The following is a 6,836-nucleotide window of genomic DNA, read 5'->3' on the forward strand; positions in this document are numbered from 1 at the left end:
GAGGCTCATCTATACAGTGTCCAAGGCTCACCTTTACAGTGTCCAAGGCTCATCTACACAATGTCGCAAAATATTGCACTGTGACCAGGACTGCACATCACGAACTTCCCTTCATCTTCTGTCTGGCAAACTACCACTACTATAAAGACATGACAAACCTAACAAACGGGAAAACAAATCATTTCTCTAGTAATGTTTAATTTCAAAATTCAGCCTTTTCCCATACCGCCGAAAATCTTAGCATTCAAGCAACATTTCCAAACAAACATATTTTAAAAAATCGTAGGTACTACTTCATGAGTTGGTGTGCTGTAAAATCTAAATATCAGATTTATATTTTATATTTATGTAAACAAACCGGGCGATCTTCATAGTTTCACATTTATAAGGGTCCTTTTGACCTGCAGTAAATGTACGTGTTGATTTATATGTCACAACAAGCTGCAGTTTTTAAATGAGGACCTTAGAGTTTGGTCCCTGGCCCTAAGCTTCTATACAGTGTCCATGTGGCAGTCAGAAATTTCTCTTTCTTCGAACGCTGCGTGCTGTCCTTATTACGATAGTTTGTGGTATTCACACCAGCATGTTAGACTAAACCATTCTTAAGCCAGGGCAATGGTCAAGAGATTAACTGTCATTTGTTGTTTAAGGTGTAGAATTGCTTGTTTGCTGTTTGATGCTGCCATCTAGTACAATGTCAGTCTGTACATGTCGAGTGATTTACATTATGAGCATCGATCCACGCAATCAGGATACGATGACATGCAGTCTACCAAGTCAACGAGTCTGACCACCCGATGTTTTTTGTCGCCTCTTACGACCAGCATGGGTTAATGAGGACCTATATTCTTACCCGAGTCCCACGTGTCATAAGTTGTAGGCGTTTTGGCAAGAAACCCAGCATTGTTGATTGCACAGTTACAGTTACAGTCTGGATATGAACACTGAGTAGAATGAGAGTATGTTTTTGCGGAAATTCGTGACTTTCAGTTTTGGCATTGTTTGTTTAATATCTATTAAATGTTTTACGTGAAGACATGTTATCTTGACTTATTTGCCTAGTTTCTTATTAAACTAGCGGATATTATGTGTAAACCGCATAAAGAATTATTTTAATGTACATTCGGTTTTAGGTAGAAGGGAGGGGAGTGTGCATGTGTTTGATGAATGACACGTTTTGCTTTGTTATAATACGGTATTCCATATCATGTAGACTCCCTGTTATGATAGATGTCATTGTTACATCTATCAATGTTGATATATTTTGTAAAAAGAATCAATATGAGGTGAGATAGTGTTTTGAATAACACATCAATATAATTTTCCGGAAGTATGTGTTACTCACCTGATATAAATTGTAGTGTACGCATGCTTGGCAAAATGCTGTTCAGAAACCGTTGGATCAATGAAGCCACAGCTTCAAATGCTTGTCCCAAATTGTGGCAACTACGAGGGTAAATTTAAAGTTTGTGACCACATAGATATTCCTTTGTGTTGTGTATTGATTGGCAATGCCACAGAAGTACGTCAGTTGAGAGATCTACGGCTTCAGGACACGACACAAGTGGAAGTGGCTGCAGCTGCAGTTTGTGTTTTTGAAACATGTATCTGTGGTATAGTTTTTACCAGTAACGACAAACTGATGATAAAGACGTCTATAGAGCAGGGATAGCAAAGCTGGGGCATCGTTGGACTAAGTGTATTAAAGTCAAAAAGGATTATATTGAAAAACCACTGCGAAACAATTTTCATTTTTAACTATTTTCAATGCTCTTGAATTCTCTCAAAGTCCATTCTAGGCAACATAAATAAAGACTATTTTCACTCCGATTTTAAGAATATGGTTTGTTAAAATCGTTGTTTGTTGATTGGTTTTTATTACATTTTCCTCAGTGGTTTACCATTTACTTCAAGAAAACACAAAGCTTGGAAGGCTGTATGGTACATACACGTACGCAACTCCCTTCGATGTTCATGCATGTTTCTGTAGCCTGGAGATCTTATTGATAATGTTTTGGTTGATGTCTTTTTTTTAAACATTTTTAAGAAAATAGAACATGGAAGGTATTGTTCGAGCATGGACGTTTGCCTAGCAGTGGCTCGAAGTATAATTACATTAATATCAGATCTTAGTTTCGTTTGTTTGTTTGTTGCTTAACGCCACACTCAGCAATATCCCAGCTATATGACGGCGGTCTGTAAATAATCGAGTCTGGACCAGACAATCCAGTCATTGATATCATGAGCATCGATCCAGGCAATTGGGATATGATGACATGCATGAAACCAAGTCAGCGAGCCTGACCACCCGATCCCGTTAGTCGCCTCTTACGACAAGAATAGTCGCCTTTTACGACAAGCGTGGGTTGCTGAAGACCTATTCTACCCCGGATCTTCAAGGGTCAGTTGTGTCTAAATCTATACCTGAAAAAAACTAAATATATGTATTATGAATTTCACAAAATCCCTTTACGGCAAACTTTTACGACTCTACTACTAAGTTGATATATACCATATTTCCATGATTAAATGCCTGAGCATTTATTTATACTCGCCACAAAAAGAAACTGTGCACTGTTAAAATTCTTTCTAATTTGAAAATATAACAACAAAGAAAAGTTTCCATTTAAATTTTAAAAGATGGATATTGAGATCATATGAAGACGGCAGAACAGCATGTTTAATGTCCATAACATTGACGATAAGAGTCCAAATGCTGGACAGGGGTAATAGAGCAACAATAACGGACATGCACATCGGGAGCAGCGAATACAGCTGTGCTTCGCTGACGCATAGAGTCTATCAAATGGGCATGGAAGGCTTGTGGAATGGCTTGCCATATTCTCTGCAACTCTGCTGCCACAGCACAAACGTTCACTGGCGAATTTGGTACACGGCGTAGACATCAAAGTGTGTTTATTCATGTATGGGAGGCCATAGGCCCATGTACATTTCAGTTATATATAGTAATATACAATTGAGACAATTTACATTGCAAACAATCTTAAGGGTATAATATTAGGACTTGGTACGTAATAATAGGGCTTCCTTCACATACTTAGCTACATTTCTGAGTATACAGTCATTTTTGCTATTTAAGAGATTACTAAAAGTCTTAATACATGGATTGTTATAGAATCTTACAGGAATATACTTTTGTCTTATTGTTGCGTAAAACGGGCAGACAAACACAAAATGGACTTCGTCCTCAATACAACCATTGTTACATAGCCGACAAAAGCGTTGTGAAGAATCAATATCCTCTCTTCTGCCCAGATTACTCCGTATAGGCAATTCACTTAATCGCAACAGGCACATCATACGTCTATGGTCTCTATTTCTGAAAGCTGTAACATAATATTCCATATCCAATAATATCTTGACGTGTGAATAATACCTTAATTTACGAGACTCATAAATTTTCATCTGTATACTCTGTTTGTTGCAATCCAACAAACGTTGTCTAAATAGCTGCAAGAAACACTTAACATCACCAATATTCTGTTCGTACCACACATTACCAAATCCATATATGTCGAGTAAATATTTAACATGAGTTGCCCAAGTAATTCTACCACATTCATCCAGCTTCTTCATTAACAAATAACACTGTCGGGGATATCTTTCATCATTCATTCTAATCAGTTTACACCAGTATTTAACACACTTCATATGATAATCCACATGCAAACCATTTCTTCCACATTCAGCTAATATTGCCGTACTTGATACATATTTACCAACTGCTAAAACAAATTTACAAAACTTAGTATGAAAAGTTTCGACAATTTGACTACCTTTGCAGCCCCAGATCTCAGCACCATAAAGAAGAATGGGCTTTATCTTAATATCAAACAATTTAAATAAAATGTTAACTGGCATATTTACAAAGTGAAATTGCAATTGTTTAATGGCTAAAAAAGCCTTATTGGCTTTTATCTTGAGAGTATCAATGCATTTAGTCCAAGACAATCTATTTGAAAACAGAACACCCAGATAACTATAGTAAGTACTTACATTTATACGTTTATCATTCAAAAACCATCGTTCATCATACCTTAAAGTACCACCTCTTCTGAAAACCAAAATTTTTGTTTTAGACATGTTAATTTCAAGTCCCCACTTTTTACAAAAATTGGATAAAATATCAATTTTTCTTTGCAGACCTATTACTGTGTCATCAAAAATACACAAATCATCTGCATATAGTAAAAGTAATATGTCCATAAACTCCTCTCCAATAAAAATCCCTCGCATATCACTACTTTCTATCATTGACTGTAATTCATGGATAAACATCGTGAACAGAAAAGGACTCAACACGCAGCCCTGTCTTACACCACTCAGTGATTCGAAATAATCTAAAAGAGAGTTATTTGATGTCCTGACAGCACACTGAATCTTAGAGTATAGATCCTTCAAAACCACCAATAAACGACCATGTATTCCATTTTTCATTAATGAATACCACAAGAGATTTCGGTTAATCGAATCGAATGCTTTACGGAAATCAACAAACAAAGAATAAAATCTACCCCGACGTTTAGAGAGATATTTTTGTGCTAAACATTGTAATGTAAATATATTATCAATTGTACTGTATCCGCTTCGGAATCCTGCCTGAGATTCACGGATTGTATCATAAACGTCGGCAAAGGTCTTGAGTCTATTATTTAATACTGTTGTCATCAACTTTCCAAATACATCCATCAGCGTTATTCCTTTATAATTATTGACATCATTTATATTATCTTTCTTATGCAGGGGAACTACTATACCCTTTGCCCACTCGTAAGGGAATACACCACTTTGCATAATCCTATTAAAAACTATAGTTAAGTATGATATGATTGAAGTACTACAACATTTCACCATTTCCGGTAGAATTCCATCCGGTCCAGCCGATTTACCCAGTTTCAAGTTATGTATAGCTGATGATACTTCTTCTTCAGTTATATCAGCATTAAGGAGATTATTCATAACATCATCATTACAGTAATTGCACTCATTAATATCATGATTGTTCATAAAAGTTTCTGCCTCATCTAGATTGTCCTCATCCACAAGTATATCAGTTAAATTAAACACATGCTGGAAATATTCGGTCCACTGCATATTGGTAATACCTGGGTTCCCTGTCACAGAAGGTGAAGAAATAATATTGTTGATGCGTCTCCAGAAGGATTTACCACTTTTACTATTATTGACCAGATCATTTATACAATGTTCATCATGCTTCAATCTCTTCTGTCTACACATTTCTCTATATTTATTCTTAATTACAACATATTCCTTCAAAAGTTCCTTACTTCCTGAGATTCTGAATAGATCAAGTTTATTAAACTTTTGTCTTTTTAATTTCATACACTCATCATCGTACCAATTCTTACTATCCTTAGTCCGGCAAACAGTACTATACTTCTTTTTTAAAAGACCACAAGACTCAGCACAAATATGAAATACATCAACCAAAGTTTCTACCGCAGACTCGATATTAAGTGGAACCTGGTCTCTGTCACTATCTAATACATAAGGTGATAACATATCAGCGACAGACTGCCGAAAAGTAGACATTGCTCCATTTCATCCCACACATGCTCTATAGGGGAGAGACCCGGTGACTCTGCAGGCCAAAAAGGCCCTAACATTGTGGTATTGAATAAAAGCCAAAGCAACCCTAGCCATGTGAGGACGGACATTATCCTGTTTGAATGTCACTCCTGGGCCATGACGTTGAAGAAACGGAATTGCCACTGGTCCAAGAATCCGACTTCTGTAGCCAAAACCTGTAAAATGGCCCTGAGGGGGTTCTCTGACGTGCACTTATCCCACCCCAATCATCACGGAACCACCCCCAAAGCGATTCCTCTCTATGATACAGGCTTGAGCGTAACACTCCCCAAGGCGTCTGTAGACACGTTGATGTCCGTCAATGCGGGGAATGTTAAATCTGGACTCATCTGTAAAAACAACAGTCCTCCACCACAACCGAGGTTGACGGACGTGATTTCGGCACCACCTTTGACAGTTTGCGACAGGATAGGCCGTATGGCGAGACAATGGGGTCGTATCCGGTAATGGGGTTAGCGGTTCCTGACTGTGTTGGGGTGGATAAGTCCTGGAATGGTCTGAACAGTAGTCACTGCAGTCTTGGAACCTGTGCCGGAGATGGGTCACCCTATCCATCTGTCCTGTCTCGGCGTTGTGACGCGTGGGCGATCGGCAACTTCATTATCGTTCTGATTATGTCACAACAGTGCTCAAGTGGTGTTTCGGTGGCAGTGGAAATGCGTAGTCACCTGACGTTGAGACATTCTTCGAAGGACCATCCCAATAGCCTCATGACGTTGTGCAGTCGTGAGTCGTGGTATGATGTGCGGTTCATTAGCCGTTTAATTTTCTGAACGATCAAACGTCAAACAATTATCAGCTTCCCCAATCGAGAGTTTTTGACATTCATGTGCTCTATGCACTTTATCGAGATGCACATGCACAAAGATGTTGCACATGCCCATGCCGAAACCACTGACGTCACGAAACGTAGCACACGCATATGTGTTCAATTTAGTTCACCAATTGCTGTGTTTGCATCTGTATTTGTGTACTCATGTAGTTCCAATATATTGTTTGATTTCATGAAAAATAATAATGGTGAGAATTCTGTGCATAAAAAGTTGTACAACATACCGATGGAGGCCAGCGTTTATGATCGTAATCCAAGCGTTATTTCGAGGTCTGGCATTTAATCCAGGAAATATGCAAAGTAATTTCATGGATGTTCGAAATATTATACATTATGCTAGGGAAACCATTTACAGACAGACGGGCATGCTGAC

Source organism: Haliotis rufescens, unplaced genomic scaffold (assembly GCF_023055435.1).
Source record: "Haliotis rufescens isolate VD_foot unplaced genomic scaffold, xgHalRufe1.0.p SCAF_4, whole genome shotgun sequence".
In the NCBI taxonomy this organism is placed as follows: domain Eukaryota; kingdom Metazoa; phylum Mollusca; class Gastropoda; order Lepetellida; family Haliotidae; genus Haliotis; species Haliotis rufescens.